Raw genomic sequence first — 27,379 nt, 5'->3', positions numbered from 1 at the left:
ATTACTTTATTATTACTTATTTATTACTTTATTATTACTTATTTAGTACTTTATTATTACTTATTTCTTTATTATAACTTATTTATTTCTTTATTATTACTTATTTATTACTTTATTATTACTTATTTGTTACTTTATTATTACCTATTTATAACGTTATTATTACTTTATTATTACTTATTTAGTACTTTATTATTACTTATTTCTTTATTATAACTTATTTATTTCTTTATTATTACTTATTTGTTACTTTATTATTACTTATTTGTTACTTTATTATTACCTATTTATAATGTTATTATTACTTTATTATTACCTATTTATTACTTCATTATTACTTATTTATTACTTTATTATTACCTATTTATTACTTTATTATTACTTATTTATTAATTTATTATTACCTATTTATTACTTTATTATTACCTATTTATTACTTTACTATTACTTATTTATCTTTGCATGAACAACTTTCAGTAAAATGCATCAGTTTAAACTGAAGCTAGTAAGACATGAATGCCTGTGCACTCATACTGATGTACACTACTGCTCATTGGTTGATAGGGGCAACTCTCTGAGCTTTACTGGTGGAAAGTAACATACCTCCCACCCTAACAAGAACATGTTTTTATTAGAGGAACTTAAAAGTTAAAAGTGAACTTTTATAATTACAACTTAGTTCCTCTACATGACAGCATACTGAGGTAGACTCAGTTATAAGCCTATAGGTTATACATACAGCCTTACAACAATAGCACACTACTGAGCCTATCTAGGTATGCTCTCATGCAAAGGAGATAAGTTTGTCCAAAGGATGCCAAGATAAAGGGCCATTATAGTGGAAAATTTACATTCTCTAATTAATTACAGCATGTGATTTTAAGACTTTCAACCCTTTAATGCTATGTGTTTAACCCCACACAAAGGTGCTCTGTGGATCCTGAGCAGAAAATACAGCTGGAGTTGTGTGACTTGCACTGATGATTGGATCAGTGTCAGTTTCCCACTCCCCAGCAGTACTTCTATGTGTTTAACTCATTTGTGGAGAGTTAAACACATATACAGTTGCAGGGTTGCTAGTCTTAAAATAATTAGAGCATGTATGTTTTTCAAGTATAATGACCCTTTAAATATGATAATAGAAGTAAATTAGAAAGTTGTTTTACAATTGCACACTCTATCTCAAGACCTCCATGTGACTTTAAAATAAGATTACTTACAAAATCTAAACAAAAGACTAATGCATTTTGCAATTGTACATCTGAGTGTATTGGGAAACATGATTTGTTGAGCAATTGGCTCATTTTTATAAATTTACACACTATATTACATTATGCTTCTCTGGATGTTTAGTAAATTGTGTGCAGCAATAGGCTCTCCGTTTTTACAGTATATCCTGTACCAAAATAAAAAACAGCAGGATTTTCCACATCCAAATACAGTAAAGGAAAAATGTGTTTCCAGCTTCTTTTATGTCTTGGCATGATTAAGGGCCTATAGTATTGAAATGGTGTCTTTAGTTCCCTTGGATTTTGATGTAAAGAAATAAAGGTGCCTTTAACAGAAAAGGGTTGGGATCGCATTTTTCATTTACAGTATTTTAAGCTATCACTCTATTATAACCATTTATCTTCCAAGATTTTTGTCTGGCTGGCAAGAAACCCAAAATGTTTTTTTTTTATTCAGGCAGATCATACAATTTTAAAAAAACAGTTTTAATTTATTCCTATTATCAAATTTACTTTGTTCTCATGGTATTCTTTGTAAAGGAGATATCTAGATAGGTATCGCTCACTACATGACGGTAAACACTGCTGCCACCTACTGTTCTTGCAAAACTGTTGCCATATATTACTCCAGTCATGTGCATGCTCCAACACCTTCCTACCTGCTTTTCAATAAAGGATACCAAAAGAACTAAATACATTTGATAATAGAAGTAAATTTGATTTTTTTGTATTTTATTTTATTTTACACACTGAATTATTACTTAAATATGCAATGCAGGTTATATATCTGGTATATTGTGGGTATCCACAGCTGTGTAGACACATTGGCTCGGCAGTACCGTATTGATCTGAAGCTGCATTGATTGGGCTCCTATTATGTCAAAGAACTATTGATTTACATTTCTACGCAAGATATTTGTTTTACATATGTAACAGGATCATGATCAATTAAATTACCAGACTTGGTTGTGAACACTACAATCTGCAAAATATATTACACTAGGAACATTGTTTTAGCAAACGTATTGTCTAGATAATACATATCCTTCTTAATGCTGCTAAAAGTAATATTGCAATGTGTATTTTATTTACTTTTTGTTGGTCTGAATTAAAGGGACAGTATACACCAATTTTCATATAACTGCCTGTAATAGACACTACTATAAAGAATACGATGCACAGATACTGATATAAAAATCAAGTATAAAACTGTTTAAAAACTTACTTAGAAGCTCTCAGTTTAGCTCTGTTAAAAAGGTAGCTAGAAAGCCCACTGCAAGTGGGAAATAAGACCCTCCCCATTCTTTTGCATATGAAAAGACCCTTTACACAAACAGAAGCAAGCTGGAGAAGGTATCTGACGGGGAGTCTGAAAATCAGAGCAATGTTATTTAAAAATAAGCAAAACTATACATTTAAAAAAAAAAAAAAAACTTTATGGGCTATATAAATAGATAATTTACAAAAAAATTATGCAAAGCAAAAATGAGTGTATAATGTCCCTTTAAATCAGTGATTTTGCAGGTAATGTAGATGATAAATTTAATTGGTCCAATAAACATTTATTTAAGTACTTATGTAGGGCACTTTCTTTACCAATTTTGGCTTCGTTTTTACATCTTAAAATATTCTCTTTTAGATGAAACAAAATGTAACTAATGTAGGAGAAAGGTTTAGAAATCTTCTAATCAACAGGAAAAAGCAGGAAGGTGGTTTTATAAAAAGAATAAGCATTAATGAAGAGATTGGGTTAATGGAATTGTAGTTTATCACAGTGGGGGGTAACCATAATCAAAATGATTATCATTGTGGTCTTCTCAGAATATATTTAATCCTTTTAGTTTACAGCTGTCCCCATTCGTCTTCTTCTTTAAATGGACAGTGAAATCAAAATTAAACTTTTGTGATGCAGACATCTTTCCAATTTAATCATGTTATCAAATTTGCTTAAAGGGATAGAAAAGTCAAAATTAGACTTGCATGATTCAGATAGAGCCGGTCATTTTAAGACACATTCAAATTCACTTCTATTTTCAAATGTGCTTTGTTCTCTTGGTACACTCTGTTGAAAAAGAATACACACATATGCTACATTAGTGGGAGCTAGCTGCTGACTGGTGTCTGCACACATTTGTCTCTTGTGATTGGCTTACTAGATGCGTTCAGCTAGCTGCTTTTTCTTTCTTCAGTAAAGGATAACAAGAGAATGAAGCAAATTTGATAATATATTTAAATTGGAAAGTTGTTTAAAATCGTATGTTCTATCCAAATGTTTGGGGTTTCCTGTCATTTTAATTCTCAGGTAGGCTAAGGAGCATCAATTTTCTACTGGGATCTAGCTGGTGATGGGTACCTGTAGTCATTAGCACCCCCCATCTGTTAATATAGGTCCCAGTATTGCATTGCTCTTACTAAGCCTAACTTGGTTTGCTCTTCAACAAAAGACAAAAAGGGAACAAAGCAAATGTTAAACTAAAAAGTGTTTTATGTTAAATGGCATGTTCTGTCTGAGTAATGAAAATGTCATTTTTACTTTCCTGTTGCTTTATATATACACTGTATGCCCAGTGGTTAGAAGAAAAAATAAATAAATAAGAATTGCTGCTCCAACAAGACTTTTACAGATTAGCCTATCAGCAGGTCCCAGTGCAGCCATTAATTGGCTAATCTTTCATATTTTATTTTCTCACTTTGTCTTCTATTATTTACGAGCTGTAAAGCAAATTGGGCAGCTACTATTTTTTCCCCTCATTCCCTTTACCTTGTAATTCTTCTTCTTACTTTTCTACTTCCAGTGTTACTTATTTTGGCAAACGGTGATATTGGTGATTAGATTATTATTTCAAACCACTATAATCCACCTCCATCAATCAACAAAAAGTCAGTTACAAATAATTTGGATACATGATTAACATCTTCCTCTATTCCCTACCCCCTTTTCCTCCTTTTGGCTTCTAGGTCTTTCTTACATATCATTTTATTGTTTAGTTTTTTTAGAACTTTAAATCTCATGGTGAAGAAACCTTTATTAAACTAACAATATTACTCTTTAAACTACTCTTATAAGTTGTAAAATTATTTATCCAAAATAAATCCTGGTATATCTCTTAGTACTAAATGATTCTCCTCCCCTTGCTTTCACCTACAGTTAAATTACCTTTCACCTACAGTTAAATTAAGCTTTTAAATATTACAAAAAGTCTCATCAGAGTTCCAAATTAAAGCAACTTGTATGAGCATCTGCAAGAGTTCTCAATATATAAATACACTCACCGGCCATGTTATTAGGTACACCTGTTCAAATGCTCGGTAGCACAAATTGCTAATCAGCCAATCACATGGCAGCAACTCAATGCATTTAGGCATCTAAACGTGGCGAAGACAACTTGCGGAAGTTCAAACCCAGCATTAGAATGGGGAAGAAAGGGGATTTAAGTGACTTTGAACGTGGCATGGTTGTTGGTGCCAGACAGGCTGGTCTGAGTATTTAGAAAACTGCTGATCTAATAGGATTTTCACACACAACCGACTCTAGGGTTAACAGAGAATGGCCTGAAAAAAAGAAAATATCCAATGAGCAGCAGTTGTGTGGACGAAAATGCCTTGTTGATGTCAGAGGTAAGAGGAGAATGGGCAGACTGATTTGAGATGATAAAAAAGGCAAAAGTAACTCAAATAACCACGGTATGCAGAATACCATCCCTGAATGGACAACACGTCAAACCTTGAAGCAGATGGGCTACAGTAGCAGAAGACCACACCGGGTGCCAATCCTGTCAGCTAAGAACAAGAAACTGAGGCTACAATTTGCTCAGGCTCACCAAAATTGGACAATAGAAGATTGGAAAAAACATTGCCTGGTCTGCTGAGTCTCGATCTCAGCTGTGACATTTAGATGGTAGCGTCAGAATTTAGCTTAAACAACAAGAAAGCATGGATCCATCCTGCCTTGTATCAACAGTTCAGGCTGGTGGTGGTGGTGTAATGGTGTGGTGATAGTTTCTTGGTACACTTTGGGCCCCTTAGTACCAGTTGATCATTGTTTAAATGCCACGGCCTACCTGAGTATTGGTGCTGACCATGTCCATCCCTTTATAACTACACTGTACCCATCTTCTGATGGCTACTTCCAGCAGGATAATGCACCATATCACAAAGCTCAAATCATCTCAAACTGGTTTCTTGAACATGACAATGAGTTCACTGTACTCCAATGACCTCCACAGTCACCAGATAGCAATCCAATAGAGTGCCTTTGGGATGTGGTGGAACGGGAGATTTGCATCATGGATGTGCAGCCGATAAATCTGCAGCAACTGCGTGATGCTATCATGTCAATATGGACCAAAATGTCTGAGGAATGTTTCCAACACCTTGTTGTATCTATGCCACAAAGGAAGAATTAAGTAAGTTCTGAAGGCAAAAGGGGGTCCAACCAGGTACTAGAAAGGTGTACCTAATGAGTGTATATGGATCAGTGATTCTTTAATGGCAATTTTTAAGGGAATTTTGAAATTTGTCAAAAAATAAAAAATACATTTGATACTTAGAGTGTTATGGCAGTGTCTTGTAATTGTGCAATTCTAAAGTTCCTTTAATTTCAAATGTATGAACCATCAATATTTTTTTTCCCTAAGGAAGTTCCTCTCTGAAGAATGTCCAGAATATCTAACTACACTGAGCAAGCAGCACTAGGCTTCATCGCATTAAAGGGATATGAAACTTAAAAATGTTATTTAGTGATTTATATATAGAACATATCATTTTAAACAACTTTACAATTTACTTATATTATCTAATTTGCTTAGTTCTTTTGGTATCCTTTGTTGAAAAGAATACCTAGGTAGACTTCTTAAACAGAAAAATTCCTTTGTGCTAAGCTGATTCTCAAAAACTCATCAGCAGGGAGAGAAATAGCGTTTTTTTTCTGTGCATTATATAGTAAAATAAGTATTAGCGAGTGACCCCATAAAAGGGATGTAAAAACCACAATTTTCTTTAGTGATTTAGATAGAACATAGAATTTTAAACAACTTTCCAATTTACTTCTTTTATCAATTTTTCTTGTTATCCTTAGTCAAAAAACAGAAATGTAAGTTCAGGAGTGTGCACGTGTCTGAATCACTATATGGCAGCAGTTTGGCAACAATGTTATACATTAGTAGGAGTACTAGATGGCAGCACTATTTCCTGTCATGTAGTGCTTCAGGCATGTGCATGCTACCTACCTAGGTATCTCTTCAACAAAGAATAACATGAGAACAAAAGAAAAATTGATAATAGAAGTAAATTGGAAACTTTTTAAACATTGTATTCGCTATCTGAATCTTGAAAGAAAATGATGAGACAATGTTCGTGCAAACATTTTGGGCTTCATGTCCCTTTAATGAGATACACAATCCCATGGTAAAAGTTACTTAAAAACAATCCCTTAGGTGCCTACTAATAATGAGACCTCTTGCAGAATTTCACCAGTCTAGAGAGCTTACAAAATCTGCCCCCTAAGTAAGACAGCCCAGTAACTTAAAGGGACATAAAACAGTATGAACTAATATAAGTTTCTAAATATATAATGCAGCCAAATCTTACCTGCAAAATGGTTTCTGTTTTAACCCCCATTAACCCCTTTAATTCAGGCATATTTTTGTTTGCAGCAAGCTCCCCCTGCGCATTTCCATATATTGAAGGTGCTATCTAGGCCATAGCTTCCGCATAATGTGCACGGTAGGGGCAGAGTCACATGTGACTAAAGCAGTGCACAGTATAATGCTGAAGCTTTCACAAAGCATGTGACATTATCCTCATGGAAACAAGCAAGCCTCTTTGCCACAAACAATAGTAGTACCTGCTGTCCATCCTCAACCCCCCCCTTGCTTGCATAAGTAATTATACTCACATGCACACTTTGTTATATGATACCAAAAGGTTTGGCATAGGACACTGATAAGGGGGGAGCAGGCTACACTTGGTAACACTAAAGTGTAAGTAATTTTGCAGATTTTTGGAAAAATTTTTAAAATACTTAGAAGCTTTTATTATACTTTTCTTCTCACACTGTTTTACCTCAGTTGACCCTTTTTATAATATGCACATAACTCAAAATGTTTTGTGGCACTTTAACCATGAAGTTTAACCCCTTCGCTACCCAGAATCTCAGAAAAAACTTGCCTAGAGTTTTAGAGATTGTTTAGCATCTTTGCTTACACTCCATTTAAACAGATACACTACAATGCAATTCATATGGGAACTGATAAATGGAAAGAAACCAACTATTTGTATTTTTCAGCTTTTAATACTATATCATATATAAAAAGTGTTCAGTGTTTTTATTTCAACAATATGGCATTCGGATTTGGAAGCTGTTGCTGTGAACCCACAACATGCATTCAAAGGAGCTCTCAATGCAAGTAAAACAGGACATCCTTAAGCTGCAAAAAAAAAAAAAAAAATCCATCAGAAATATATCAGGAACAGTAGGAGTGGTCAAATCAACAGTTTGGTACATTCTGAGAAAAAAAGAACGCACTGGTGAACTCTGCAAAACAAAAAGGACTGGAAATCCACAGAAGACAACAGTGGTGGAGTATTATAGGATCCTTTCCATGATAGAGAAATACCCATTCACAACATCCAGCCAAGTGGAGAACACTCTTTAAGAGGTAGGCATGACATTATCCAAGTCTACCATAAAGAGAAGACTTCACAGGAGCAAATACAGAGGGCTCACCACAAGGTGCAAACCATTCATAAGCCTTAAGAATAGAAAAGCCAGATTAGAATCTGCAAAATAATATCTAAAAAAGATAGCCCAGTTCTGGAACACCATTCTTTGGGCAGATGGACATCTGTTAGTTTTACACTATGGTACTTTACGTTGTATTTTGCACAGTAAACCTTCACAAGGTGATTATCTGGTGCAATTTTAACCTGACAAATTTCATTGTGATAAATCATTTATTTTTCATGCAGATAGTTACAAATATTACAGGACGTGATAGTGAACCTTGGCACTCCAGATGTTTCAGAACTTAATTTCCCATGATGCTCGACTGGACTTCAGAATGTCTAAGCATCATGGGAAATGTAGTTCTGAAACATCTGGAGTGCCAAGCTTAGCCATCACTGTGCTATATATTATCTACAGTATGTACAATATGCATTATCCTATACTTACTTACCCCATATTCAGATACAGGCTCTAGAGTAAGTCAATGGTTTTAATTCATGAATCAATATCTTATACAGTGCAGCCTCTAAATGGCTTCACTGCACACATCCAAATGTAAATGTTTTCTAGCTTTAAAAAGGGACATGAAAGTCAAAATCATTGCAATTTTGAGAGATTTTTCAGTTTACTTCTATAATCAAATGTGTTTTAGTATCTCGGTATCTTTTGTTTAACAAGCACATATAGGTAGGCTCATGGGGAGCAATGTACTGCTGAGAGCTAGCTGTGATTGGTGGCTGCTGGCAGTGGCTAAACACATGCCTCTTGTCATTGGCTCACCAGATGTGATCAGCTAGCTCCCAGTAGTGCATTGCAGCTGACATTAATTATGTGTTTAACCCCTATAAATGGCGTAAACATTTATATGCAAACAATATTGCAATAATAAAATTACAACAGATTACAGCATTTTATTTTTGCACTTTTATGTTCTTTTAAAAGAACTTGTTCTTGCAGGGAAAATAAAGTAGCCAAATCCATTTAATGTTATATGTTTGTCTTTCACTTACATTGCCCTTGTTAGTGATTCCCATGAGTATATGGGAGTGTACAGTAGAAATGCAGTATTGACCGTTCCCCTTGTGCAATATTACTAATACATATTTACTAGAGACTGATCACACATTAACAAGTGTTCCTACCAGTCTAGCACTGCTAAGCAATACGTTGCCCCTCTCTCTTGCAGACATAGGGTAAAAGAATGTTATAAACCTGCTAGCTGGGAACATTCAGCTACAAAGCTATCCAGCAGTTTGCATTATTCATAAGCTTTTTTTTTTTTACTTTAAATAAGAAGTATTGTAACCACATAAGCACAGAATATTGAAAATATAAATGGCAAGGGATTCAGGCTAAGATTAGTTTTGGTTACTAAAAATGTTGTTGATTTATACACACTACTATACTACACACACACCACACTACACAGATACACAAAACACAACACTACACACTCAATAAAAACACACTAAACTACACAAATATATATACACATCACACCACACATGCACCACATTACACACACTGAAATACATACATATCACACTAGACATGAGCTGCATACACACATGTACCACACTACACACACATACACTTTAGTATACACACACCACACATGCACCACATTACACACACTGAAATACATACATATCACACTATACATGAGCTGCATACACACACACACACACTGTAGTATACACACACCACACATGTACCACACCACAATACATACATATCACACTACACATGCCTTGCATACACACATGTACCACACTACACACACACTGTAGTATACACACACCACACATGTACCACACCACAATACATACATATCACACTACACATGAGCTGCATACACACATGTACCACACTACACACACACACACACACTGTAGTATACACACACCACACATGTACCACACCACAATACATACATATCACACTACACATGCGTTGCATACACACATGTACCACACTACACACACACTGTAGTATACATACACCACACATGTACCACACCACAATACATACAAATCACACTACACATGAGCTGCATACACACATGTACCACACTACACACACACACACACACTGTAGTATACACACACCACACATGTACCACACCACAATACATACATATCACACTACACATGCGTTGCATACACACATGTACCACACTACACACACACTGTAGTATACACACACCACACATGTACCACACCACAATACATACATATCACACTACACATGCGTTGCATACACACTACATACCACACATATACCACACACTGAAATACATACATATCACACTACACATTAGCTACATACACACTACACTACACATCACACATGTACCACACTACACACACACACTGCAGTATACACACACCACACATGTACCACACCGCAATACATACATATCACACTAGACATGCGTTGCATACACACTACACATCACACATGTACTGCACTACATACACTGCAGTATACACACACCACACATGTACCACACTACACACAATGCAATACATACATATAATACTACAAATGTGTTGCATACACACTACACATCAGACATGATGTACCACACTACACACACACACACACACACTGCAGTATACACACACCACACATGTACCACTGACACTACACACACTACAATACATACATATCACACTACACATGTACCACACAACACACACACTGCAGTATACACACACCACACATGTGAACCCCAAGCAGCCTGATATTTAATTGCATTGGAAATCAAACATTGTTGCTCACAGCCAGGCATCTCACGATAACTGCATCCAACCTGAGCAGAATCAGGCATCCAAAATAATAAGTCAGCAACCCCCAGCTCACTGCTAATATAAGAACAGCTGGAATGTCTGTGGGTTTCTGACATTGAGACATTAGGAAGCTTATACAACACCCACCTCTTGTGATCTACAGCTCAGAATCTGCTCCTTTGTCCTGACAGCCTGATACAATCTTCTGACCTTTGGTTGCAGTTATCCCGAGCTAGTGTAGCCTGTGCTGTATTTCAGGTGGTGTAATATACTTCACAATCTGTCCATCCCACAGAAGGAGGTGCCTCAGGCTTCTGTACAAGTGCTCTGAGTCTGGCTGTAGTGACAGAATTTCACAGCTTAGTAAAGAGCTTATTTGTTTATACCACTGGGAAATGCCCCCCCCTCCCAACACACACACATACCAACATGCATACATACATACATAAACACACACACATATCAACATGCATACATACATACATAAACACACACACATACCAACATGCATACATACATACATAAACACACACATACCAACATGCATACATACATACATAAACACACACACATACCAACATGCATGCATGCATACATACATAAACACACACACATACCAACATGCATACATACATAAACACACACACATACCAACATGCATACATACATACATAAACACACACATACCAACATGCATACATACATACATAAACACACACACATACCAACATGCATGCATGCATACATACATAAACACACACACATACCAACATGCATACATACATACATAAACACACACACATACCAACATGCATACATACATACATAAACACACACACATACCAACATGCATAAAGCCCCGTCGAGCGCCTGTGAGAGGAGGGGCCAGTGACCTCACTCGAGGCGTAGAGGGGCGTGTCTGCGTGAGCCGTTGCTCACTTTTCCTGTCATCGTCGAGCGAAGAGGACCTGGTAAAGAAGCGTTCCTGTGGAGAAAAATTCTACTTACCATGTCGGATCTGCAATCAATCATCGGGACGGTCCAGGAGTTGATGAAATCGAAAGGCGTCGCATGGATCCAGCGGAGACTTGTGGCTGAAGAGGATGTCGGTTCCGGAGGTGCAGCTACGGCGGGCGGAGGATCTTCTAGGCCTGTCCGCAGGTCCCGCCCGCCCGAGAGGCTCAGTCCAGCGGGAGCAAAACGTCGGGAATCCAGCAGCAGAGGAAGAAGGACGGCGAAGGCTTCATCGGCGGGAAGTGTGTCTGGTCAACGGGCGGTGCAGGTTGGCACCGTCTCAAGGAAGTCGGGAGCTGGTGAGAAGAGTCGGAGCAGGACCGGAGTCGGCAGCGTTCCGGAGGTGTCACAGTTGCCGGTGGATGAGCCTGGAGAAGGTAATAAATTTTATTTTGCAGGTGATGTGGGGCAATTTGGCGGCAATTATGGGGAGGACGAGGCGGCCATGGGTACAGTAGGCGAAGACTCGGAAGAGGAGGGAGATTCAAACTTGGCGCCATTAAGGGATGAGGTAACGGCCATTTTAGGCCTAAAGTGCGCAACTTTGCAGGAGAGTATCACGGCTTCTGGGCCTAGTGGGGCATATTTTAAGGAGCATACGGCCCTCAATGAAGGTGCCATTGAGGAAAATTTTATGTCAACAAAGAAAAGGAGCTCAACGGGCGCTAGGCCTATGGCTAGGCAGATTGAGAGTCAGGATGTTATTTCAGCAAGGAGGGAACTAGTTTTTCAGGACCACAGCACCAAAGGGCCGGGTAAAAAAGCTCTCAGAAAAACAAAACATTTGGACAATTTAGAAGGTCCGGTTTACTCCATGACACAGGATGCTAGTTTAAATGTAGGGATTCAGGAGGGTGGTATTTTGGGTGATTATGTTGCTAATAGGGGTGGTAATCAAGGTAGCAGGGCTAAGAGTAGTGGAGCTGTCCAGAGTTTTAATGATGTTAGGGGGGATGCCGGTAGGCAGGGTAATATGTCTTTTTCCCCAGCTGTTTTTCAGGGTAGGTGCAGCAATTCTGGACAGGCTAACGTCGCTCGTCGGAGTGGCCATGAAGAAGGCGATTCATTGTGGATTGAGGAGCAATACAGTGACTTTGGTGAGGAGGAGGAGGAGCAACTCCCATCTTGTTCTGGACCGGTTTCTACGGATCAGGTAGGGGGTATTGATATCTTGAATCAATTAATTAAGGTGTTAGTGCCAGGAGAAGTTGAGGGGTTTGCTAGTTGCCAAAAGGGTAGGAATTCTCCTTTAACTGAGTGTAGAGACAGTAGGGATAGGCATAATTTGGTTGGGAGCCACAGGGATAATAGTGAAGCTGCTAGTAGTAGAATTGTAGATAACAGGGTTTACGCATCCTCTCGGTCACAGGTCAAGTCAGGAGAATGGAAGAGTCAGGAAAGAAGGTCCAGGATTCCATTAGCACGGCGTCGGGTAAGATCCCGGTCGCCTATTAGTGTCAGGAAAAGCCAGGAGTCAGGAACATCTGTCTGGGGTACAATAGACAGTCAGTCAAGGGAAAGAGTGAGTCATAGGAGATCTAGATCTCCGGAGAGAAGGAATCACAAGGATAGAGTGGTTCCAAGACACGAAAATGAATCTATTCGCCCGGATGCAAGGAAGGAGTCAGGTACATCTAAGGAGCTATCCAAATCTTCATGTGATGTAGGTGCGAGTAGTAGTGTGTTTCCAGGTTTGAGTGTGAGTGTGGTGGATGACAGGTGTGATGTTTTATTGAGAGGCTTGAAGGATTTAGTTTCTCAAATGGAGAATAGTTCTCAGTCTAATGCTAGTGTTGTTAACAGTGCGCGGACTAATGTTATTGTCCCCTCGGGTCCTATTGGTGCCTGGGTTGCACAGAATGTGGCTTCCGGTGGAAGCTTATTAGATCAGGTGGTTTCTGTACCATCTGGGGATTCTTTGGTTGTTAGTCAGGCTAGGGTTTCTGATCAAGCATTGAGATGACCTTGTTTGTGTTCGGTTGGCCCTTTGGGCATTCATCTTGCTAAGGATGTGAAAGAGAGGATATGGAGACGAGAGTTCGTTGAAATATTTTCGCTCCTTCCTGTGGATCAAAGTTTTGATAGCAAGGAGGATTCTAAAAGTGAATCGGGTAAGAAGGAGGATGATGATAGGAAAAGAAAATTTAGGAAGATTCCTAAAACTTTGTCCAATTGGTCTAGGGCCTTTTGTATTTTAGCTAGTGTGATTGGGAAAAGGAACCCTGAATTGTGTTCTTCTCTATTTTGTTACCTAGATGAAATAGCAAGTGCTTGTCGTACGTATGGTGGTCTAGCTTGGTGGAAGTACGATGAACAGTTTCGTCAGCGTTTGGCGGTTCGGCCGGAAATGCTTTGGGACGATAGGGATATGGGTATTTGGTTGGAGCTTATGACTCCGCTAAGGTCTGGGCAGCCCTTTCGAGGTTCGGGAGGAGTGTCAAGTTCCTCCTCGACAGCATCATCAGCTGTGGCCTTTAGAAAAGGCCTCTGCTTTCAGTTTAATGAAGGGGTGTGTAAATTTGGAACGGCTTGCAAATACAAGCACGAATGTTCCTTCTGTGGAGGAATTCACTCCAGCAGCAAGTGTTTCAAGAGGGCTAAAGCTGCAACAAAAGTCGATAGTGTCATTCAAGGCCAGGACTCCGGTGAAATTAAAAAAGATGGAGCCTTGGTTTAGATTGTACGGTAGGAGGAGGGGTATGGCTTCTGATGCTGAGATTTTGTTTAATGGTTTCAATGATGGCTTCTTTATACCTTTTGTGGTAAAACAGATTTCTGGGTTGTCATCAGTTATCCATTATTTGGATGACTTCCTGTTTGTGGGTCCGTCTGATCAAGATTCGTGTCAGGTGCTTATGGATTCCTTTTTGGAGATGGCAAGGGATTTTGGAATCCCTATTGCTTTTGACAAATCGGAAGGCCCCTCTTCTGTGATTAGCTTTTTGGGTATTTGCATTGATTCTGTTAGGATGGAATGCAGGCTTCCTGAGGACAAGGTGAAAGATTTATTAATTTCTGTTGATTCAGCTCTGAGGAGGAGGAAGCTTTCTTTGAGGGAAATTCAATCATTGGTTGGCAAGCTGAATGTTGCTTGCAAGATTATCCCAGTTGGCAGAATTTTTTGTAGGCGGTTGTCTTTGTCAACGGTTGGGGTTAAGATCCCTCATTTTAGGATCCGTTTGTCTGCTCAAGTTAAGGAGGATTTACGGGTTTGGAAGGCCTTTTTAAAGGACTTCAATGGGAAGTCATTGATTCAGTCTGCGGAAGTGTTGAATAGTGAATTGCATTTATTTACGGATGCATCTGGTGCGCATGGTTTCGGTGCCTTGTTTGGTAACAAATGGTGTTCAGGACATTGGCCCAGTGTCTGGGCGTCTACTGGCTTGACAAAAAACCTAGTTTTTCTGGAGTTATTCCCCTTAGTGGTTGTTTTGAAGATCTGGGGTGGAGAGTTTGAAAACAAAAAAGTGGTTTTTCATTCTGATAATATGGGTGTGGTTTTTGCCATCAACCGTTTGTCTTCTAGTTCTAAACCGGTTATTGGTTTGATCAGAATGTTTGTTTTCGAATGCTTGAAACATAATGTGTATTTTAGAGCTATTCATGTGCCTGGAAAGGAGAATATAGGGGCTGATGCTCTTTCTCGTTTTCAGTGGCAGAGGTTTCGAGAGGCTGTTCCGGATGCAGACATGGTGGGTGCTACATGCCCGGAGGAAATGTGGTACCTGAATTTTCTAGAGTACTGAATATGATGAGGGGAGCCTTAGCTCCTAGGACTTGGAAGGCGTATGTGGCTGTTTGGGTTCAGTGGCTTAATAAATTGGTGGAGCAGGATAGTCAAGTGAATGAGATATTTTTGCTTTTGGATTGGATTGAGACGTGGAGGGTGAAAAATTTCTCTAAGTCAATGATAAAGCGGAACATGTCGGCTTTATCTTTCTTGTTTAAAATTTTAGGCTGGGAGGATTTATCTAAGATATTTTGTATCCGCATGGCGGTTAAAAGTTTGTTAAAGAATAAGGTAGTTTTAGATAAGAGACGTCCATTGGTTTTTTCAATTTTAGAAAGATTGGTTTTAGTTTTGCATAGAGTTTGTTTTTCTAATTTTGAAGTGTCGCTATTTAAAGTAGCTTTTGTATTAGCCTATTTTGGTGCTTTTAGAGTGTCTGAGTTGGTTTCTGCTAATCGTTGGAGTCATGGTGGTTTTGAGGTAGATGATGTTGTTTTGAATTCTGAAGAGGTTTTGTTATGGTTGAAGAAGTCAAAGACTGATCAAGAAGGTAAAGGTTGTTGGGTTAGATTGAAACGAATTGGAGGGGTGTTGCTGCCCAGTTACGGCAGTTCGAGAATTTTTGCAGTTTAGGAGTTGTTTAAAGGTTAGAACTTTTTTAATCCACGAGGATGGAACATGCTTATCTCGTTTTCAATTTGAAGCAGTGTTGAAGAAAGGTTTAGCGATGATTGGAGTTGACAGTAAGGAATTTGGATGCCATTCGTTTAGGATTGGGGCGGCTACGGAAGCGAGCTCTTTAGGTTTGAATGAAGGTGTGGTGAAGAGGATTGGAAGGTGGAAGTCTGGTTGTTTCAGATTATATGTTAGGCCAGAATTAGTGTATTAGCCTTTTTGTTTCAGCAGGTCCTCCGCATTGTTGGATCGTTGGTCACTCCTATATTTACTGGGCGAGAAAAGCAGCTTCATGTAAAGAGGCGGGTTCCCAACTTTGTTGTTCATTTGAGAATGTATTCATAAAATGGTTTGGTATTAGGGGTTTGAGGTGGGATCAATTGATAGGGCATGTTATTAGTTGGGCTAGACTTTTTCACCCTCCTGATATTCTAGTCATTCATGCGGGGGGCAACGACCTTGGTTATATGTCTCAAAAAAGGTTAATAGATCTGATTAAGTGGGACATCATTAGATTAAGGGAGCTATTTCCTCGAATCATGATTGTTTGGTCTGATATAGAATGCAGGATTAGCTGGAGGTCTGCATGGGATTCTCGGAAATTGGACTGCTCTAGAAAGAAAGTTAACAGGACGATTTCTAGTTTTGTGGCAAAATTGGGTGGTTGTGCAATACGACATGTTGAATTCAAAGGTGAAACGGGAAGATGTTTCTTTTTAAATGATGGGGTTCACCTTAACGAGATTGGTCTTCATTTGTTTAATTTTAATTTAAGCGAAGGTGTGAAAAAGGCCTTAGCCCTGTGGGTTGGTGCACGATTGTAATTCATGCAATGGCGGGGTGCTAGCCTAAAAAGTGGTATATTATTGTGGGTACCTCCTCAGATATGGGGAGAGATTTATGTGGGGGCGTGCCTGGCTGAGAGCCAGTAGAAGGCACGTCTTTTTTGTTTAGGGCAAGCACCTTTAAATGAAGTTTGTGTATTTTAATAAAGTTTTTTCTTCATTTATTTTAATAAATGCGGGCTGCGGCCTTTTTCACCCATACTTTGTGTCAGTGTTTTATTTATTTATTGAGTTATTTAGGTAAAAATGCCTAGATGTGTGGTAAATGAAGCCCCGTCGAGCGCCTGTGAGAGGAGGGGCCAGTGACCTCACTCGAGGCGTAGAGGGGCGTGTCTGCGTGAGCCGTTGCTCACTTTTCCTGTCATCGTCGAGCGAAGAGGACCTGGTAAAGAAGCGTCCCTCCCTCCCTCCCCTTTGGTTTTGGTAAGTGGTTGTCGCAGCTGTTGCGGGGTGCTAGCCTAAAAAGTGGTATATTATTGTGGGTACCTCCTCAGATATGGGGAGAGATTTATGTGGGGGCGTGCCTGGCTGAGAGCCAGTGGAAGGCACGTCTTTTTTGTTTAGGGCAAGCACCTTTAAATGAAGTTTGTGTATTTTAATAAAGTTTTTTCTTCATTTATTTTAATAAATGCGGGCTGCGGCCTTTTTCACCCATACTTTGTGTCAGTGTTTTATTTATTTATTGAGTTATTTAGGTAAAAATGCCTAGATGTGTGGTCAATACATACGTACATAAACACACACACATACCAACATGCATACATACATAAACACACACACATACCAACATGCATACATACATACATAAACACACACACATACCAACATGCATACATACATACATAAACACACACACATACCAACATGCATACATACATAAACACACACACATATAAACACATACAAACAAAAACACACACATACATACACAAACACACATATACATTCATACACAAACACATACATACATAAACACACACACACATATACACACATACATACACAAACAAACACACATATACATACATACACACACACACATTCATACACAAACACATATACATACATACATACACACATACATACATACACACACACACACATATATATACACACACACACATATACAGTACATATATACACACATGCATACACAAACACACATACATACACAAACACACACATATAAATACATACACACATATACATACATACATACACAAATACACATACATACACACACATACAAACATACACACACAAAATACATACATACACACACATATACATACATACAAACATGCACAAACACACACACACATATACATACATACACACACACACACAAACATATACATACATACAAACATATACATACATACACACATATACAGTACATACATACATACACACACATAGACTTGTCTAGCACTGGCATGGTTACACTGATTTATTTTTTATCTCAGTGACAGGTTAAAGGAACAGTAAATGCTTTCTTTGTTTTCATATAAAAGAGGATATTAAAAAAATGAAGGCTGAAAAAATATTCTTTCTTCTTCAGGTTGTCAGAATTGTCACTTTGCACCAATAGAGTTTGAGATTACAAGTCGCGCTGTTTGGCTTTTCTGCATGTGATATGGTCTTTGCGTGCGTTATGTTCATAGATTTAATATGACAAGTCGCACATTCTGTCTTTCCCGCGTGCAATATGGTATTTTCCACAACAATCCATTCCCCACCCGAAGAGCTGTAGTTATGTGTTTTGCGAAACAAAAAATGTTCACAAAACACATCAAAAATACCTTACAAATTACATACACTCAAATAGCAAAAGAAATCCAGTCATGCAAAACACTTGATAAAATTCCAAAAGATTCTTTATTGCGAAAACATGGAGTAAAAACGTAAAAAGCAGCAAAAACAAGCTGTCTCACGCGTTTCGGCCGTCAGGCCTTATTCATAGACATGAATATCATCATCACACTAGAATTTAAATACCTTCTAAAAACAAATGATTGGCTGCTGCATAATTACTTCACTAACACACCTATGCTTAAAGGGACATTGAAAACAGTCAATTTATTTAAAGTGAGTATCTTTGTTAAACATAATATTAGGGGATACTTATATACCCACAATTAACATATGAAAGTGGGGGCACCTAATTTACATACACTTACACACATAATCTACAATTTAAGCCCTAAACTGCCATCCCCCCACATCGCAAACACTAAATAAAACTATTAAACCCTAAACCACCATTCCCCTACATCGCAAAGTATCTAAATACTCTAACCCCTAAACCGCCATCCCCCACATCCCAAACACTAAATAAAACTATTAACCCGAAACCACCACCCCCCACATCGCAAACACTAAATAAAACTATTAACCCCTAAACCGCCACCCCCACATCGCAAAGTATTTGAATACACTATTAACCCCTAAACTGCCACCCCATCGCAAAAGCTAAATAAACTATTAACCCCTAAACCGCCATCCCCCACATCGCAAAGTATCTAAATACACTATTAACCCCTAAACTGACACCCCCATCGCAAACACTAAATAAAACTATTAACCCCTAAACTGCCATCCCCCCACATTGCAAAGTATTAAACTAATAACTAAACACCCTAACCTAACACCCCCTAACTTAACCCCAAATAAAATACACATAAATAAAAAATATACTAACTTCCTTAAAAAAAATAAAAACTTACCTGTAAAAGAAAATTAAAACCTAAGCTTAAACTAAAAAAGAATTACAAAAAATAAAAATCCGACATTACTAATATAAACCTACATTACAAAAATTAAAAAACCCTACCATTACCGAAAATAAAAAAATCTACCATTAGAGAAAATAAAAAAAACTACCGTTACAAAAAATAACAAACGGACAGATTACGAGTTTTGCGTTATGAGCGGCTCGGTAATAATTTGCAAGTTATTTCCACCGCTCACCTTTAATAGCGCTGCTATTACAGGTTTGCAAGAACCCGGCGTTAGCAGGCAATATAGTTGCGTTGAGCACCATACCGCACACAAATACCAGCGCTGATTTGAGCTGGTTTTACGTGCTCATGCACAATTTCCCCATAGACATCAATGGGGAGAGCCGGCTAAAAAAAAACACCTGCAATAAAGGAGCGTAAAGCTCCGTAACGCAGCCCCATTGATTCCTATGGGGAAAGAAAAGTTATGTTTACACCTAACACCCTAACATAAACCCCGAGTCTAAACACCCCTAATCTGCTGCCCCCAACATCGCCGACACCTACATTATACTTATTAACCCCTAATCTGCCGTCCCCAATGTCGTCACTACCTACATTACACTTATTAACCCCTAATCTGCCGCCCCCAATGTCGTCGCTACCTACCTACACTTATAAACCCTAATCCCCTACGTCGCCGCTGCTATACTAAAATTATTAACCCGTAAACCTAATCCTAAGTCTAACCCTAAACCTAACGTAACCCTAACCCTAACACCCACTAACTTTAACATAATTAAAATAAATCTAAATTAAAAAATACAATTAATACCTAAATATTTTAAGACTAAATACCTATAAAATAAAAAACCTAACCTAGCTACAATATAACTAATGATAATATTGTAGCTATCTTTGGTTTTATTTTTATTTCACAGCTAAGTTTGTATTTATTTTAACTAGGTAGACTAGTTAGTAAATAGTTATTAACTATTTATTAACTACCTAGTTAAAATAAATACAAATTTACCTATAAAATAAAACCTAACCTGTCTTACACTAACACCTAACATTACACTACAATTAAATCAATTACATTAATTAAATACAATTAACTAAAATACAAAAAAATAAACACTAAATTACACACAAAAAAGAAATGATCAAATATTTAAACAAATTACACCTAATCTAATAGCCCTATCAAAATAAAAAGCCCCCCAAAATAAAAATAAAAACTAGCCTAAACTAAACTGCCAATAGCCCTTAAAATGACCTTTTGTGGGGCATTGCCCCAAAAAAATCAGCTCTTTTACCTGTAAAAAAAAATACAAACAACCCCCAACAGTAAATCCCACCACCCACACAACCAAACCCCCCAAATAAAATCCTATCTAAAAAACCTAAGCTCCCCATTGCCCTGAAAAGGGCATTTGGATGGGTATTGCCCTTAAAAGGGCATTTAGCTCTTTTCCATTGCCCAAACCCCTAATCTAAAAATAAAACCCACCCAATAAACCCTTAATAAAACCTAACACTGACCCCCGAAGATCCACTTACAGTTTTCCTCATCAAGCCGGGAGAATTCTTCATCCAAGCGGGCAGAAGTCCTCAATGAAGCCGGGAGAAGTCTTCATCCAAGCGGCAAGAAGTGGTCCTCCAGGCAGGCAGAAGTCTTCATCCAGACAGCATCTTCTATCTTCATCCTTCTGACGCGGAGCGGCTCCATCTTCAAGACATCCGGCGCAGAGCATCCTCTTCTGTCAACAGCTACTGAAGAATGAAGGTTCCTTTAAGGGACGTCATCCAAGATGGCGTCCCTTGAATTCCAATTGGCTGATAGAATTATATCAGCCAATCGGAATTAAAGTTGAAAAAATCCTATTGGCTGATGCAATCAGCCAATAGGATTGAGCTTCAATCCTATTGGCTGATTGAGCTTGCATTCTCTTGGCTGTTCCAATCAGCCAATAGAATGCAAGCTCAATCCTATTGGCTGATTGGATCTTGAAGATGGAGCCGCTCCACGTCAGAAGGATGAAGATAGAAGATGCCGTCTGGATGAAGACTTCTGCCCGCCTGGAGGACCACTTATTGATGCTTAGATGAAGACTTCTCCCAGCTTCGTTGAGGACTTCTGCCCACTTGGATGAAGACTACTCCCGGCTTGATGAGGATGCATGTCCGGTCTTCAAAAACTGTAAGTGGATCTTCGGGGGTTAGTGTTAGGTTTTTTAAGGGTTTATTGGGTGGGTTTTAATTTTAGGTTAGGGACTTTGGGCAAATAAAAAGAGCTAAATGCCCTTTAAAGGGCAATGCCCATCCAAATGCCCTTTTCAGGGCAATGGGGAGCATAGGTTTTGTAGATAGGATTTTATTTGGGGGGTTTGGTTATGTGGGTGGTGGGTTTTACTTTTGGGGGGTTGTTTGTATTTTTTTTTACAGGTGAAAGAGCTGATTTATTTGGGGCAATGGCCAGCAAAAGGCCATTTTAAGGGCTATTGGCAGTTTAGGCTAGGGTTTTTATTTCTTTTGGGGAGGGGCTTTATTTTGATAGGGCTATTAGATGAGGTGTAATTAGTTTAAATATTTGATAATTTCTTTTTTATTTTGTGTAATTTAGTGTTTAATTAGTTGTTGTAATTTAGTTAATTGTATTTAATTAATGTAATTGATTTAATTGTAGTGTAATGTTAGGTGTTAGTGTAAGACAGGTTAGGTTTTATTTTACAGGTAAATTTGTATTTATTTTAACTAGGTAGCTAGAAAATAGTTAATAACTATTTACTAACTAGTCTACCTAGTTAAAATAAATACAAACTTGCCTGTGAAATAAAATAAAACCTAAGCTAGCTACAATGTAACTATTAGTTATATTGTAGCTAGCTTAGGGTTTATTTTACAGGTAAGTATTTCGTTTTAAATAGGAATTATTTAGTTAATGATAGTAATTTTTATTTAGATTTATTTTAATTATATTAAAGTTAGGGGTGTTAGGGTTAGATTTAGGGTTAGGTTTAGGGGTTAATAACTTTAGTATAGTGGCGGCGGTGATGTTGGGGGTGGCAGATTACGGGTTAATAATATTTAACTAGTGTTTGCGATGCGGGAGTGTGGCAGTTTAAGGGTTAATATGTGTATTATAGTGGCAGTGATGTCCGGAGCGGCAGATTTGGGGTTAATAATTTTATTTTAGTGTTTGCGATGCGAGAGGGCCTCGGTTTAGGGGTTAATAGGTAGTTTATGGGTGTTAGTGTACTTTGTAACACTTTAGTTATGATTTTTATGCTACAGATTTGTAACGTAAAACTCATAACTAGTGACTTTAAATAACGGTACGAATCTTGACGGTATAGGGTGTACCGCTCACTTTTTGGCCTCCAAGGCAAAACTCGTAATACCAGGGCTATGGAAGTCCCATTGAAAAAGGACTTTTTGAAAGGTGCGGTAGTTACGTTGTGTTACGGCTAAAAAAGTGTGCGGTACACCTATACCTGCAAGACTCGTAATAGCAGCGCTAGTGAAAAAGCAGCGTTATGAGGCTTTTTCACTCATAACGCAAAACTCGTAATCTAGCAGAAATGTAATTTTCCAAGATAAAAAAAAAAAATATTCCTATTCTAATACCCACCCCAAAAAACCCTAATCTACAAATAAAATACCAATAGCCTTTAAAAGGGCCTTTTGTAGGGCATTGCCCTAAAGCTAACAGCATTTTTGCATAAAAAATAAAACAATTACCCCCTAACATTACAACCCCCCTAAATAAAAAAGCCTTACTAAAAAAGACCTAATCTAACCATTTCCCCCAAAATTGCATTTGGATGGGCATTGGTTTTGCTGTCCATTAAAAATAAAATAAAGTCCTAATTTTTAAAAAAAAAAACCCAAAAAATAACACTAACCCCAAAATTGGTACTCACTAATGATAAAGGGCGGCACCCCATCTTCATCCGTTGCAGGACCCTCTTCTTCAATCTTCACCCAGGCTGCGTCCCTTCTATTTTCATCCCGGTGGTGGCTGTGAAGTCTTCAGCGAGGTCGGCGACATCGGTGAACATTTTCAGAGCATCGACAGGAAGTTCCTCTTCATTGGATCTCCAGCCGCACACTAAAAAATATAATGCAAGGCACCCCTTTTATATAGGGGGACCCTTGCATTCTTCTTATTTTTTTAGGGGTATTTGAATAGGAATACTTTTTTTTATTTTGGATAATTATGTTTGTTATTCTTTGTAAGGGTAATGGTAGGTTTTTTATTTTTGTAATGTAGGTTTATTTTAGTAATATAGGATTTTTATTTTTTGTAATTTTTTTTTTTCAAGTAATGTTAGTTTTTTTTCCGTTTAAGCTTAGTTTTTAATTTATTTAGAAACTTTGCAATGTTAGGGGATGGCGGTTTAGGCGTTAATGGATTTATTTAGCGTTGTGATGTGGGGGGTGGTTTAGGGGTTAATAGATTTATTTAGATACTTTGCAATGTGGGGGGATGGCGGTTTAGGGGTTAATGGATTTATTTAGCGTTTGTGATGTGGGGGTGGCGGTTTAGGGGTTAATGGGTTTATTTAGTGTTTGCGATGTGGGGGATGGTGGTTTAGGGGTTAATAGATTTATTTAGATACTTTGCAATGTGGGGGGATGGCAGTTTAGGGGTTAATGGATTTATTTAGTGATTGAAATGTGGGGATGGTGGTTTAGGGGTTAATAGATTTATTTAGATATTTTACGATGTAAGGGGATGGCGGTTTAGGGGTTGATGTATTTATTTAGATATTTTGCGATGTAAGGGGATGGCGGTTAAGGGGTTAATGGATTTATTTAGATATTTTGCAATGTGGGGGGATGGCGGTTTAGGGGTTAATGGATTTATTTAGCGTTGTGATGTGGGGGGTGGTTTAGGGGTTAATAGATTTATTTAGATACTTTGCAATGTGGGGGATGGCGGTTTAGGGGTTAATGGATTTATTTAGCGTTTGTGATGTGGGGGTGGCGGTTTAGGGGTTAATGGCATTATTTAGTGTTTGCAATGTGGGGGATGGGGGTTTAGGGGTTAATAGATTTATTTAGATACTTTGCAATGTGGGGGGATGGCGGTTTAGGGGTTAATGGATTTATTTAGTGATTGAAATGTGGGGATGGTGGATTAGGGGTTAATAGATTTATTTAGATATTTTACGATGTAAGGGGATGGCGGTTTAGGGGTTGATGTATTTATTTAGATATTTTGCGATGTAAGGGGATGGCGGTTAAGGGGTTAATGGATTTATTTAGACATTTTGCGATGTAAGAGGTGGCGATTTAGGGGTTAATGGATTTATTTAGTGTTTGCGATGTGGGGGGTGGCGGTTTAGGGGTTAATAGATTTATTTAGATGCTTTGCAATGTGGGGGGATGGTGGTTTAGGGGTTAATTGATTTATTTAGTGTTTGCGATGTGGGGGGATGGCGGTTTAGGGGTTAATAGATCTATTTAGATATTTTACGATGTAAGGGGATGGCAGTTTAGGGGTTAATGGATTTATTTAGTGTTTGCGATGTGGGGGGTGGCGGTTTAGGGGTTAATAGATTTATTTAGTGTTTGAAATGTGGGGATGGCGGTTTAGGGGTTAATAGATTTATTTAGCTATTTTGCAATGTAAAGGGATGACGGTTTAGGGGTTAATAGATTTATTTAGATACTTTGCAATGTGTGGGGATGGCAGTTTAGGGGTTAATGGATTTATTTAGATACTTTTGCAATGTGGGGGGATGGCGGTTTAGTGGTTAATGGATTTATTTAGTGTTTGAAATGTGGGGGGATGGCGGTTTAGGGGTTAATGGGTTTATTTAATGTTTGCGATGTGGGGTGGCGGTTTAGGGGTTAATAGATTTATTTAGAAACATTTGCAATGTGGGGGCATGGCAGTTTAGGGGTTAATGGATTTATTTAGCATTTGTGATGTGGGGGTGGCGGTTTAGGGGTTAATAGATTTATTTAGATACTTTGTGATGTAAGGGGATGACGGTTTAGAGGTTAATAGATTTGATACTTTTGCAATGTGGGGGATGGCGGTTTAGGGGTTAATGGATTTATTTAGATACTTTGCAATGTGGGGAGATGGCAGTTTAGGGGTTAATGGATTTATTTAGATACTTTGCGATGTAAGGGGACGGCGGTTTAGGGGTTAATAGGTTTATTTAGTGTTTGCGATGTGGGGGTGGCGGTTTAGGGGTTAATAGATTTATTTAGCTATTTTGCGATGTAAGGGGATGACGGTTTAGGGGTTAATGGATTTATTTAGATACTTTGCAATGTGGGGGGATGGCGGTTTAGGGGTTAATAGATTTATTTAGTGTTTGAAATGTGGGGATGGCGGTTTAGGGGTTAATAGATTTAATTAGATATTTTGCGATCTAAGGGGATGACGGTTTAGGGGTTGTTAGACTAGGGACTTATAGTAGGGTGTTTTTTATCTACTTTTTGATCTACTTCAATGGGGAATGCAAAATTGGAAGTCGCAGATGTTAGGTTTTTTAATCAACATTAAACATACTTGGTGTATGCGGGTTTTCACAGCGGATTTGACGTGTGACTTGTAATCTAGGTCAGAGTGTAGTACATGTCCTAATTAGCCAGTGATCTTCTGACCTGTGTGGGCGACCTAACCTGCATTTCCTGTAAAATAAACAAAATGGAACATGAAAACCAAGTTTTCTTTTATGATTCAGGGCATACAATTTGGAACAACTTTATTCTTTTCGTATCATTTGTTCAAGGAACAGCAATGCACTACTAGGAGCTAGCTGAACAAAACACATCAGGTGATCCAATGACAAGCGGTATATACTGTATGTGCAACCACCAATCAGAAGTCAGCTCCCAGAAGTGTATTGCTGCTCCTGAATCTGCCTAAGTATGCTTTTCAACAAAGGATACCAATAGAACATAGCAAATTAGTAAACTGGAAAATTGTTTAAAATTGCGTGCTCTATCTGAATCTGAAAGTTTAATTTTGGCATTACTGTCCCTTTAATAATAACAATAAAAATAGTAATTACAATTTAACTTATATAGTGCTTTTCTCCTGGTTGGACTCAAAGCGCTTTACACTTCGTACATTTACACAAGAGGGCTAGAAGTTTGAGATTTTAGTCTTGCGAAGAGAGTGTTGTCCTGGAAGTGGCTTCTTTGACTGTACTGGGGAGAGAGACAGTGGAGGGCAGCATAGCCCAGAACGAACATAATAATTAAGGCCCTTAGGAGTGTGCTGTTGTGAAGTGGCAACAATGTTGCATTAGTGAGGGTGGGGTTTAGCTTACCCTTTAAGTAGTTAGCTCCCAGGCCCCAAACCCTCTTTTCCAGCTCGTCTTCACAGCTTCAGGATCGTCTGTCAGTCAGGATTCCTGTGGAAAAGAATGTCTGAATTAGATGAGCTGTTGATTGGGGACTTCGACTCAGAAGAGGATGTGGTGCAGCCTTTCTCCCCCTCATCCGGTGAGTCGTGCCCCTGGGTCTTCTAATCTATACCCTAACGTCCATGTTGTCTCCCCTGCTCCCGCTCCCTCATTGATTCCCCCTCCTTTGGCGGTTTCGGTTGGGGTGCCTGATGTTTGCCCCCAGGTAGCACGGGGGGTCTCTGTGGGTGCGCAGGTAGTTGGGCCTAGC

At 38.4% G+C, this 27,379-nt stretch overlaps 1 protein-coding gene across 2 annotated transcripts in view; it reads right to left on the bottom strand.

The window, feature by feature from the left end:
* The window catches only part of GDPD4 (glycerophosphodiester phosphodiesterase domain containing 4), a 225,002-nt gene extending 213,953 nt beyond the window's left edge, over positions 1–11,049 (bottom strand). Inside the window, exon 1 of one of the 2 annotated variants that reach the window (XM_053708689.1) lies at positions 10,896–11,049. The gene's annotated coding sequence lies outside the window, so the exon portion shown is untranslated. The remainder of the gene's footprint in view (positions 1–10,895) is intronic. The other variant, XM_053708688.1, reaches the window with a different exon arrangement.
* Positions 11,050–27,379: the final 16,330 nt, after the last annotated feature.

This window comes from Bombina bombina, chromosome 3, assembly GCF_027579735.1.
Source record: "Bombina bombina isolate aBomBom1 chromosome 3, aBomBom1.pri, whole genome shotgun sequence".
Taxonomy (NCBI): domain Eukaryota; kingdom Metazoa; phylum Chordata; class Amphibia; order Anura; family Bombinatoridae; genus Bombina; species Bombina bombina.
This window is presented reverse-complemented; position numbering and strand designations above follow the sequence as displayed.